Source organism: Rattus norvegicus, chromosome 18, assembly GCF_021556685.1.
Source record: "Rattus norvegicus strain SHRSP/BbbUtx chromosome 18, alternate assembly SHRSP_T2T, whole genome shotgun sequence".
In the NCBI taxonomy this organism is placed as follows: Eukaryota; Metazoa; Chordata; class Mammalia; order Rodentia; family Muridae; genus Rattus; species Rattus norvegicus.
Window position 1 is genome coordinate 18,889,375 of NC_141551.1, and position 12,262 is coordinate 18,901,636.

A 12,262-nucleotide genomic window follows, 5' to 3' on the forward strand; every position below is an offset into this window, starting at 1 on the left:
AAATTAGAGCTCATTTAGAATCTGTTGAAAGGACATTGTGCCTTCATTATTAGTTTGCTTCTGAGTTTTCCTGGGGCAGTCCTCTCTCTGTTATAGGTAATGGATTTTTTTCCCCAGATGTAATTGGACGAGTTTAATTTTTTCTTTCATTACCTGTAGAAGAGGCCTATGCCCCTACTTCCCTTTGTGTTTTATTAGGACTGTAACCCCTATTTAAATAAAGGCTTTGATTGTGCTTATATATGCTCAATCAGCATTTTCTGATTGAATAGTACTGGCCCACAATGTTTGCACCTAGCATTTTTTTACTAATTACATTTTCACCCTGGGTGTGTGTGAGAAAGCCTCTGATAGTGTCTGTAAGGTTTTTTTGCTTTCCATTGTGCCAGAGGTTTGACACAGGTCTAAGAAGGGAGATCCTTAGACTTTTTGCTTGCTGGCCTTATAGATGACATGACTGGATTTTATCTTCTTTTGAAAGAAGAAATAAGGCCATGCATCTTGCAAGGTCCCTTTGAAACAAACAAACAAACAAAGCCTGATTGTGATTTTTAGCTTTTGCCAATATTTGTGGTGTAAATCCTGTCCACATCCCTGGGTAATTCATGAAGATGAGACAGAAGGTAGACTACTCAAGTTCAGCTCTACATGTCTGTTGCCTATGACTGACACACTTTGAGCCTCAATTGCATTTACGTCTTTCTGTCTAACAGCTCTACGTCTTCACTTTTCAGTGATGCTGGAGACAGGCTGTGGTGCTGTGATGTCCCTGGTATTTAATCTGGGAATTTTTGTTTGTGTTTGGTTCGCAAAGACACGTCTTGTTTTATATATTTTCTTCTTAAATTTATAATTATTTTTAATTGAAGGAGACTTATATCTCATTCCCCTTATTTTTCATCCCTTGGCCCCTCCAAGATACCCTCCCACAAACCCCTTCTACTCCTCAACTCTCAAGTTAATAACCTCTTTTTAGTTAGCAAATATATTATATTGTCAGACTACTGAGTGCATTTTTGTTGTTTGTGTGTAAATGGTTTGAAGGCTGGCCACTCTACTTTGAACACACATTAAAGTGGCTCATTCCTGGATGAATCTAATTTTCCTCCTAGCAGTACTTTTGTAAGGTCCTAACACTCAGACATTTTTTTTTATTCTTTTTTTCGGAGCTGGGGACCGAACCCAGGGCCTTGCACTTGCTAGGCAAGTGCTCTACCACTGAGCTAAATCCCCAACCCCACACTCAGACATTTTAAAATAACGTTTATACATGAGTTGAAAATTCCAAAATACAAAGAATAAAACCCATAATAAAAAATTACATCAAAATATTTCCGCAGGAATTCATTACGCATTTATATATTTTAGCCTTAAAATATAGTTTAAAACTTCACAGCAGTTAAAGTAGATTAACATTCTAAAGACCTTTGCTGGGGTTGGGGATTTAGTTCAGTGTAGAGCACTTGCCTAGCAAGCGCAAGGCCCTGGGTTCGGTCCCCAGCTCCAAAAAAAGAAAAAAAAAGACCTTTGCTTTTCTGTGAAACGTCATTGGTGTTTTCATCTTGAGTACAACATTTAATACTGGGATATTATCAATTTAGTGATCACTTGACACAGGAGAATTATTGTCCAATTTTTATCATGAAAATCCTTTTCATCCTCACTGGATAGTATTGCTATTTCTTTTCATCAAAATGTTATGAAATTTTACCTAGACATTTACATAATAAAATGATTATATAAACTTTGTCTAAGTTTTAACGAATATTGATGGGTCTTCAATGTCTGGAAGGATAAAGACAAGTCCGATTGTTCAGTGTTCAGCCCAGAATGGAAAGAATGAACTTTTGAAGAAGGATTACTGCCTGTCTTTGCTGAGCACAAAGATATCTACATGGTAACATAAACAAATGTAAGCAGAAACCTAAAATATTAAAGCTTGACATCTATAAGTCCTGGATGGAATGGAATTAAGAGGCTGGCGCAAGTCAAATGAGAGTGAACATCAGAGTAGATGCTTCCTTTGGAAAGGAGGTATAGGATGGCTCCAGCAGCGTTTCCCATCAGTGAAATGAGCAATGAGATAGCAAATAGCACGTAGAATATTTAATACATCCCTGAGTTTCGAGAAAGAATTACTTTCCTAATAAAAGCAATGGTTGTGTGGAACTGGTCTTCTAATAGCTTGAGTTTTCAATTAACTGCAGCAGGAGGAAATAATGGTATTAGATTGTAGTTTTGTAAAGGAAAATTTAGACCTAGAGGCTACAGTCAAAGGGGGGAAAACCTACTATTTATATTGAGTAAATGTAAACCACAATTGAGAAGAATTTTAAAAAGATAGATCTATCCTAGCAAAGGCTAGACAAAAGAAACGAAGTGGGCATTTTCAATATCACCCAGTAAACACTTTAAGCAAAGGGAAGCAAGTTGTCAGAGTAAAGAAAACTAGTATATTATTCTAAAATATGTGGCTCAGAGGGATACAGAAATGTGCTCCAGAAAAATCACTACCAAAGAGAATGGAAAAGATGAACCAGCTAAGATAGATGTGGGTGTTTGAAGCATAAATCTTTGCAATCATCAAAATGCAGGTAGCAATAACACACACACAAACACACACACACACACACACACACACACACACACACACACACACACAAATATCCATGCCAAGAAAACTCAGTTTGTAGAATGCTCCCATTCATCTCCTAAAGGAATGGCCAGTGCAAACAGAGAACTCTCAGTAAAATATAATGAATGACAGTAAGAGACAAAGGGCGGTGGGTTTGAAGGAAAGGAAGAATGAATGTGATTAATTTAAAATCTTTGTATAAAAGAATGGTTTTAGTAGGAGGGAGGGTGTGAGAAGGAAATGAGCAGTTGAAATGTCCAAAATTCACTGTATGAGTACATGAAACTATCAAACAATTAAAATTTGAAAATAAAGAGCTGAGATTAATAAAAAATTAGTAAGGTTTCTACGTATAAATGATAAATATTTCACATTATCAAAAACAACTCATAGCTTTGATTAAGAAACTAGGAATGAGTATTATGAATACATAGTTGAAATAAGAAAATATAATTGTCAAATCACTGAAAATCTGTATCATGCTCATTGATGGAAGTCTTAGTGTGTGGGTGCTATTCACCCTGAAAATTAATTCATAAGTATTAGACAGTTTCCATCCAAACACCACAGGATCGTTTCCAGGGAACCTGACAGGACAATCAAAGAATTAACATATAATAACATCAGCAGTGAACAAGTGTAGACTGCAAAACTAAGAAGAAAATGTTGAGGATTACACCAACAAAGACTTCTTACCTAACAGATTATGGAAACCATGTGGCAGGGTTACAGAGTAGAGCAAAATTATATAGTACCAAGTGTCAATATCATGCAAATGGAGATATTTTGGGACAAAGGAAATACAGTAAATCATCAAGGAACTCAAAGACAATTCAGGGAGCAGGTATCGGCTTCCCTTATAGCTTTTGAAGGTTCTTGAACTGACTGAGCACAGCATGCCACCAGAGCATGAATGTGACTACTTTATTTATAAAAGTAATAATGTTCTTAATAAAAACTTAAAATACTATATCACAAAGGAACTGATGCCTTTTTTCTGCTAAAATAAATGTTTAAAATTCCTTGCATCATTATCCAATAAGCTGATTGGTGACTTTGCTACAAAATTTATTAAAGTGTTCACAAACTTGTAAGATTTTTTTTCTGTAAATGAAGGATCTGAAAATTCAATTTTGTCTGAAAAATAGAAAAAACATTAATGTACTGCAATAGTAATTAGAGAATTAAAAACAAGATTGTGACATTATGTTTTTCAGATGAACAATATTATACATTATGATAAGCATGTTTCAGTAAAATATTATGAATATGAATTTTATAAACTCTAAAAGGTAGTTTAATTTGCTTTCACTGCTTGCTACAATAGTAAATAAAATGCAGGAAACTAAACAAAGTTCACAATTTTACAATGCTTCTAAACTTGTCTTTTCTTTACTTTAGAAAATGTTATTTGAACATTTGATGATAGGGATTCATACTAATGTGTGTACTACAATTTTCTAAAATGCAGGCGTTTTAAGGTGCCTCAGTCAGTAGTCCAGTAAACAAGAGGATTTTGATATTTTTAAATGACATTAATTAACTTGTATCAACACAGAGAACTCTAAACAAAAGTTTAGAGTAAAATGACAGTATACATATTAACATAAATATAAAATCATTCATAATGGCAGAGGAGATGAATCAGCAAATGAAGAAACAGGTGATAAATGAAGGATAAATGGTAAGTAGAGGGATAGATAGATGGATAGACAGATGATAGATGAGAGATGGATATATAGATTAATAGGTAATAGATGGATCGATAGATGAAAGATAGATAGACAGACAGATAGATAGATAGATAGATAGATAGATAGATAGATAGATAGACAGATTGATAGGTGATAGGTGGACAGATAGATAGATAAATAGATAAATACACAGATACAAATATAAATAGATGGATGGATAGATAGATAGATAGATAGATAGATAGATAGATAGATAGTAGATAGATACATAGACAGGTCGTAGATAAATAGATGGATGGACACAGATGGACAGACGGACAGATGGACAGACAGAGAGACAGATATATAGATGGATGGATAGATAGATATGTAGATACATAGATACATAGAAAGAAGACAGACTGATAAAAATAGAGCTTTATGTACGTACATTCATAGTTACATATACTGCTGTATAGCCCAGCCCAATGAAATACAGAAACAGAAATAGATGGCTGTATAGCTGGGCTATTTTCTTAAAGCTGAAAGTAATTTGTTAGGAGGAATTGGGTAATTCTTCCTAACATGTTTGATTCTAAGTAAAATGCCTCCCTGTGTCATTGGCTTACCCACCATAAGGAATGGTCTTTCTAAAATAACTACACCAAAATACTGTGTATAGGAGCAACTTAACTCAAGTTCTCTGAAAGGCTTATCATCTACCCAACACATGGTCGATTTTAGAGTGTGTTAGAAAGTTGTTATGAAGAAAGAATGATCACCTTCTGCTTTTGAGGGTTCCTGTTATAATTTCTGGATAAATAAAGGTTAATAACAACTCCGGATGACTTTCATTCTATTATCCAAAGCTATATTCTGAGTCCTTTCTCCAATTTTTGTTCCCATCAGACATATGTGTCTATTCAAAGTCAACTTTGCTCCCTGATCTCTAGAATCAACTTTGTTATTAGCACTTTTGGAAAAGAGGTGTCCTCAACAGCAGGATGAATGGAGGTGCATGACAGAGTCTTTAAGTCCCTTTAGGACTTCATAGTATAAAACAGTGTCATGAGAAGGGAGAATTTCATTGCCTGGCATTTTCTATCAGATATACTATTACAAAATGACTTAGTGTAGGTGGTTTTGGAAGGTCTCTAGGAAGAAAGTATCAGCCATTGTCCTCTACTGAGAACACACATAGCCTCCACCCGCTGTGCATATTTGTAGTACTAGGAATCTTGGTTGAAACTTTTTTATGTATAAATAATTTCAGCACAACAGATGTTTGATTTTGAATTAACAGCTAATTTCAAAGGAAAGTGATTGTAGCCAAAGAACATTTCTGACTAAATTAGTTACTTGTTTTATTTAATAAACTATCACTGGCTATATTTCTCTGTTTTCAGCTTTGTTTCTTTCAACCACATGAATCATGGGCTCCTTTGCTTCCCTTTATTTTCTCCTTGGTTTCTCTGAGAGTAATACTTGAAGCTTACTGTGCCAATTGTACGTGAAGACTGTGCTTAGGAACTGGCAATATGATGTTGTTGCTACCCTTGCTGCAGTATCTTCAAATATTAGTGTTTATGGACAGCTATTTCATTTGAATGAATGCAAGAGGTAGAATGTGAATGTCGCAGAATACAACAAATAATAATTCAAACTGGATTTTGAGTGTAGTCTATTCTGATTTCTTTATGTTTTAAGATAAAATATGTTAACTATATCTAGGGGAGACTTTATTTTAGCTCAAAAGTCCTGCTTTCAATCCATCCCTGTGAAGAAGTCAAGGACACAGGGTGTTAAAGCAGGCAGTCAGATCCTACCAACAGTCTAGAGGAATCAGGAATAAATGAATGCATATGTCATCCTTAGCTAGCACTCCCTAGTCTTCTATAGTCCCAGGAGCAAATCCAGATGGTGACACCACTCATTTTCAGTCTTTGTCTTCTTATACCAACTAATGGAATGGAAACAATCACCTGGACATGCTCGAAAAGCAACCCAATCCAGACAATCTGATACTGAGACTTTTTTTCTCTCACCAGATAATTCTAGGTTGACAAGAAAAACTGAGAACTGCATAGTCTTAGGCAGATAAGGCACTGCCTGTAATCAGAAAACCTACATCACTTAACATTTATAAAATTCTACACAATAGCAACTATTGCAAAGGACTCATAAGCGATTTGGACATGAACTTATATGAGAATCTACAACTCACCATTGAAATTGTGATGTTATTAGACCACTTGAAAAAATGTTCTCTATCTGACTTCATATTAAAGTATTAGTAGTCAGAATTCTCTGGAGTATATGATTTCCCTACAATTACATGATAAGATGACGGGCAACATGTTGGTAAATTCTAATATCCTCCTCCATTAAGAAAGACTTACAGTAGATTATACTGTAGAATCATGATCCCAGGCCCCAACCATCAATTTTCTGTTTTCTTGGTTTGCTTTGGAGAACATTTGTATGTGTGCCATGCTCAAAAATTCCATGTAGCACTGCTAGACTTCAATTCCTTCATCTGTAAATGAGAGTTAAATTAGAAGTTTAGAAAAAACAGCTAAGTAGTTTTTATTGGTTTTGTTTTGCTTTAGATTCAGTCACGGTGGTTATGCTTTTTCAAGTTTTAGATAAATACTTTGAGATGTGTGTTTGTATGTATGTGCATGTGTGTGAGTGTGTACTTGTGCATGTGTCTGTGAATGTGTGTTTGTGCTTATGTGTGAATGTGTGCTTGTGCATGTGTCTGTGTAAATATGTGCTTTTGCATGTGCATGTGTATGTGCGTGTGTGCGCGTGCGTCTGTGTGTGTGTGTGTGTGTGTGTGTGTGTGTGTGATCGCGCGCTCGTGAGTACTTATGTGCATGGGTGTATGTAACTACATGCATTGGCAGAGAATACAAGAGGATGTTTAATGGCTTGGAGCTGGACTTACAGGTCACTCTGAGCTGCCTGGTGTGAGAGCTGAGAACAAAATTAAGGTCTCTGTAAAAGCAGTACACACTTTTATCCATGGAATTATCTTTCTGGCCCTGATTTGAAATAAACAAATTCTTACCTTATTGTTTAATAAACAGTATATTGCACAGTAAGCACACTCAAAACTTTCTTTGTGACTGCTGTGTTTTGAGACAATCCTGTCCACAAAACTTGACTTCTTTTTTTTTTTTTTTGTTCTTTTTTTTCGGAGCTGGGGACCGAACCCAGGGCCTTGCGCTTCCTAGGCAAGCGCTCTACCACTGAGCTAAATCCCCAACCCCTAAAACTTGACTTCTTAAATTGTGATTCCTAAGACACTATCTTTCCGACTCTTAATATAATGTAGTATACTTTGTACTCCATATTCTGAATTATGAATTTTTATTTCATATTTTAATGTTGCATAGGTATTTTTATGTATCCAGGGAAATGGACAAATTTTAGGTACAAGAACAGCCACGTTTTGCTATTTTTTTGTAATCAGAAGTGTCTAATGCAGAATAACACATAAGTAGACAGTAACTTGCAATTGTTGACTGATGCTATGGAACTTTAATGCAGTCTATGAGGTCTTTATAGGCATGGTAGACTGACAAGATGTGGAACAATGTTACAAGTTTGCCTTAAGTAAGTAAACTCTTCAAAATGGTTCATGATTGACCCTAATTACACTAAGCATTGACTTTGAAAATTGTCTAGCAAGTAAATTTTATATAAAATAAAACTTTAATTTACTACATACATGCATCACATACTACCCATATACACAAGTACACGTATATACATACATACATACATACATACATACATACACACAAACACACACACCCTCACACACACACATACACACACACACCACCGACACATATGCACACACATACAAGCACTCATGCATGCACGCAAGCAAGTACATAGGCTTTATTGGATATTTGAAGGTACTACCTCCGACTACCTAACCATAAACTCCAAACTCTGAGGTAAAGACAGGATTTTCAGCCACTCCTTAATGTCAACATAAGTGATTTCAGACACAGTACTGGAACATTAGTCAGACATTTAGAGACATGTGACTTATAGCAAAATTAGAACACTAAAATGGATGAAAACTTGGAACAACACCAAAGGTAGCTTAATTTGAAGCGTCCAATTCACTGACTAGTGTGTGACTGCCTTTGGAACTGGCACGGGTATGGCAGAGTAAAACATAGAAAAGTACCTGCAGAAGGTTGGAGCATGGACGGTTGGAAACAGAACAGTGGAAATGGAGGTGCCTTGTGATAAAGGAAGAACTCAATTCCGTGTCTTCCCGCTCTTTCTTCTTTCTTCCCAGAATGTAGGTAAGTTGTGTTGTTACCCAAGCAACTATTAACTCATATTTTTTGTATAGTTTATGTGATTCAATCAATAGGTGAAAAAGAGTGCCAAAGAGCAATGCACTTAATAACTGTTTACTTATATTTCTTCATTTGGAACATTGAAATAAGACAGGCTTTTATTGTGGCAGTGACTCCAAAAGCAAGCAGTTTATTTCTGGAATTTAGACAGAGGCTGTCTTAGAGCAAGATATCTGCAAATCTAGGGAGTTGCAGTGAGGTGATATTAATGCTTTTCAAATGCAATCCTCACATCTCGTTAGCAATATCTCACCACATTAACATATTAACACTCTCCTGTTGCATCTATTAATATTCACATCGTATCAGAATTTATTGTTGCTTATTCAGTGTTAGAGTCATATCGCATTAGTGACTTTCATCTCAGATTAGTGAAAGTGGTGCCTAATAAGACTTTCATATTCAATTACTAAGGCAACAGTTTTGTCTTTCCAAGTCACTTCTAACTGGAGCCCAGAGCACAAATTGATGAATGTGGTAATAAAGCAATCGTTCTGGCTGAAGATGGATGGCACCTGGGACCGATGGGGCTGTGACAATAGTATTTGCATGATGAGGGCACAAATGACAGGAAGGAATCTCTGTTGTAGGCCTGAAGAACAGTACTGCTAAAGCACAGGCTTCACAGAAATAAAAAAGCTAAAAACAGAACATGCATCTTAATAATTTACACACACTGTCATTATGGTGTTCTGCCTAATTATTTAGACCACAATGAAAGGAAAGGGAGAGAGAAGCAGAAATGCAAACCATTCTTGGAAGCAGTAACTAACTCTCCCTTTACCTACTTTCCCAGAAGCAGTTTGAACGTATATTTCCTTCTCACACCCAGGTGGTTGATAAATATTCTGAGAACATATGTGTATGCTGAACATATGCATATGCTGATTACATCTGGTTAGTGGTATAGAGGACACTTTTCTCACTTCTACTCCAAAAGCAGGGTGTTGTTGAGATTTCCATTACGCTAACAGAATACCTGACACAATCACCTCGAAATTTAAGAGAAAAACCTCACTATGACCTATATTTTTAAGAATATTAAGAATCGCTTTTCTTGGACTGTTGGCTCTGTTAGTTTGTGAGGGATATATGGTGAAAAGTCAAATTTCAGAATGTCTCACATTCAAAAGAGAGACCAACCACGGTAAGTTCTGAGATTTCTGTACCTTCTCAGTGACTTTCAATCGACCAACCTCTTGAAGTCCCTACCACCTTCCAAAAAATCAAGATCATACCCAGTCCTTGCATCACAAGCCTTTTATTTACATTCTATATCCCTACTATACCATGTGCCATGCTAAATTTCAATACTGCTATATCGAAAATGCCTTTTGAGTACCCTTGCTGAGCCTATAGAATAAGCAAGCTAGTGGAATACATGTAAAACCAGAAGATATCAGACATGAGCATTTCCTGAAACACACACACACACACACACACACACACACACACACACACTTAATTTAATACAACTAAGAATTACCTGGGATGAAAGTGTTGACTTTGTGGATACCTGTGAGACATAATATTATTTAGGTTAGTTGAGGTGGAATAAACCTGGATATTGGTTGGACAACATCATGGGCTGGCCTTGAACTGCAGGATAAAACAGGCGGAGCACTGGGAAGCATGCGCTGATTCATTGCTCTGTGCTCCATGTGTGGTATGAATAGCTTTTTCAAGTTCCTGTACCTGGATTTTCATCAATGATGGGCTCTAAGTTTGAACTGTGAGTCAAATATGTGTTTCTCCATTCAATTAACTTTGTCAAAGTATTTATTTATTACAGCATCAGAAAATGAGACAATATGCTGGCATAATATAGCCAAGGGCCATAGTTTAGATACTTTTCAAATCTGGACAGTTTCTGTGATCTTAAAATTCAGGCTTATCAACATGCCAAAATATGACATTAGCTTTAAGCATGTCTGTGGGGTGGAATGAATCATGTCACTAGGTAGAAGAACTGTTAAGGTCAAGCAGAGTAAGGAACCCCAGCAATTCTCATACTTGAGAATGGTAGGTGTTTGAATCTGGTCTGACCAGATTCCTGTCCTGGAGCACATGACCATGGCACCCCACTAAGTGGATTATGACAACTGGTCACATAGAATAGAAACCCAGAATTATCCATGCTAATGAGGTAGGTATCTAAATAGGGTTCCAGGGTTTAACCTAGAGGCTTCCCTTCCTGAACATTCCTTTCTGCAGAAGGTATTTAATCTCTGGTCCATTCTCAGTAAGTCATATGCCTTTGTTTTTCATCACGAATTAGCAGTATGGATAAACAATGACTTTCTCCTTCTTCAAGGACTGCCTTGGAAAACGATTTCTTTCATACTGAGCAGCATGTATGTAAGTCTTCCACAGTAAACCTCTCTGGGCTTCTGGAACACGCTGAGCTAAGGCGTATTCACCCCATCCTGGTGCTCATATCAGGCCTGCAGCACCAGGTCTCAAGTCTTCAAGGTTACCAGCAACATCTGGGTACCCAGAAGCTTAAGAACCACAGCCTTGCCCTAGCCCCTCATCATCTCACCTGGAGAAGCACAGGATGAGGTCCTCATCTTAGGCTGACTTTTATCTCCTTTCAGTGGCATGCTGGCACCCATGAGCCAAAAATTGCAACAGGAAAAAAAGGAACATAGGCTGTCACCTCTGTGTTTTGCCAACCTGTGTGGTGTCCTGACACCTTTCTGTGAGGTGGAAGCATAGAACCACACATGTCCTGCTTCTTTATGAGACCAGAAATGGCTTCTAGAAGCAAAACCTACTTATTTCTTTCCCCCTCTCCTTTTCCCTTACCCTTCTCTCCCTCTCTACCTGCTTTCTTTCCCCTTTTATGTATTTGTGTGTGTGTGTGTGTGTGTATGTGTGTGTGTGTATATACATATGTATTTAAGTTGTGTTTGTGTTGGTAAACAATGAAGAAGACAGACCAACATGTTTCTTCAATTGTTCTTTGCCCTATGTTTAGACACGGGACTGTCACTGAACTTGGATTTCATTGAGAGTCTCAACCGTCTGGATCTCAAGGCTCAGGAATCTCATTGCTGCCTCCAGAGCAGAGTGGATTATCAATACAAAGTGCCAAACCTGACTTCTTAAGTGGAAACCTGATAATGAAAGCCTGGTCCTTCTCCTCATGCAACAAGCAGTTTACTGACTCAGCCTTCACCCCAGCTCCTAACTTCTCACTGAGGATTTTCAATGGTCTTAACACCTACAAGGTCTAGCACTTCTTTTTCAACTATATAGTCCAAAAGTGTTTCAAAGCTGGGCTAATCCAGAGGCTACTAGAGAGGTAGATATTATTCAAATTATTGGCCACACCTCAGGCAATCCCACCCCAGGTTTATTCACATCTCTCCTGTGAGGAGATCGTTCTTTCTTCTTGTGTGATATAGAATGCCATCCTGTCATCTCCTCCTTCTGTTCCTATTCTGTTCCTATGTTCCCACAGAACCTCATCAGCAGTTGTGAGAAGCAATGAGACAGAAGCAGCTACCTCACTTGCTTTGGTGTGGTTATATCATGCTTTGGCCAGAGCTTCACCAATACAT

General features: G+C 37.1%; 1 long non-coding RNA gene across 6 annotated transcripts in view; it reads right to left on the reverse strand.

Annotated features, from left to right (window-relative positions):
• LOC102547510 (uncharacterized) overlaps window positions 1-12,262 on the reverse strand; it is a 205,739-nt gene that overhangs the window by 81,569 nt on the left and 111,908 nt on the right. For 5 of the 6 annotated variants that reach the window (XR_015642490.1, XR_015642492.1, XR_015642491.1 and 2 more), the window contains one exon: window positions 6,708-6,844. This is a non-coding gene — a long non-coding RNA (uncharacterized LOC102547510). Of the gene's footprint in view, window positions 1-3,691; window positions 3,773-6,707; window positions 6,845-12,262 lie in introns of those variants that run through there. The other variant, XR_015642494.1, reaches the window with a different exon arrangement.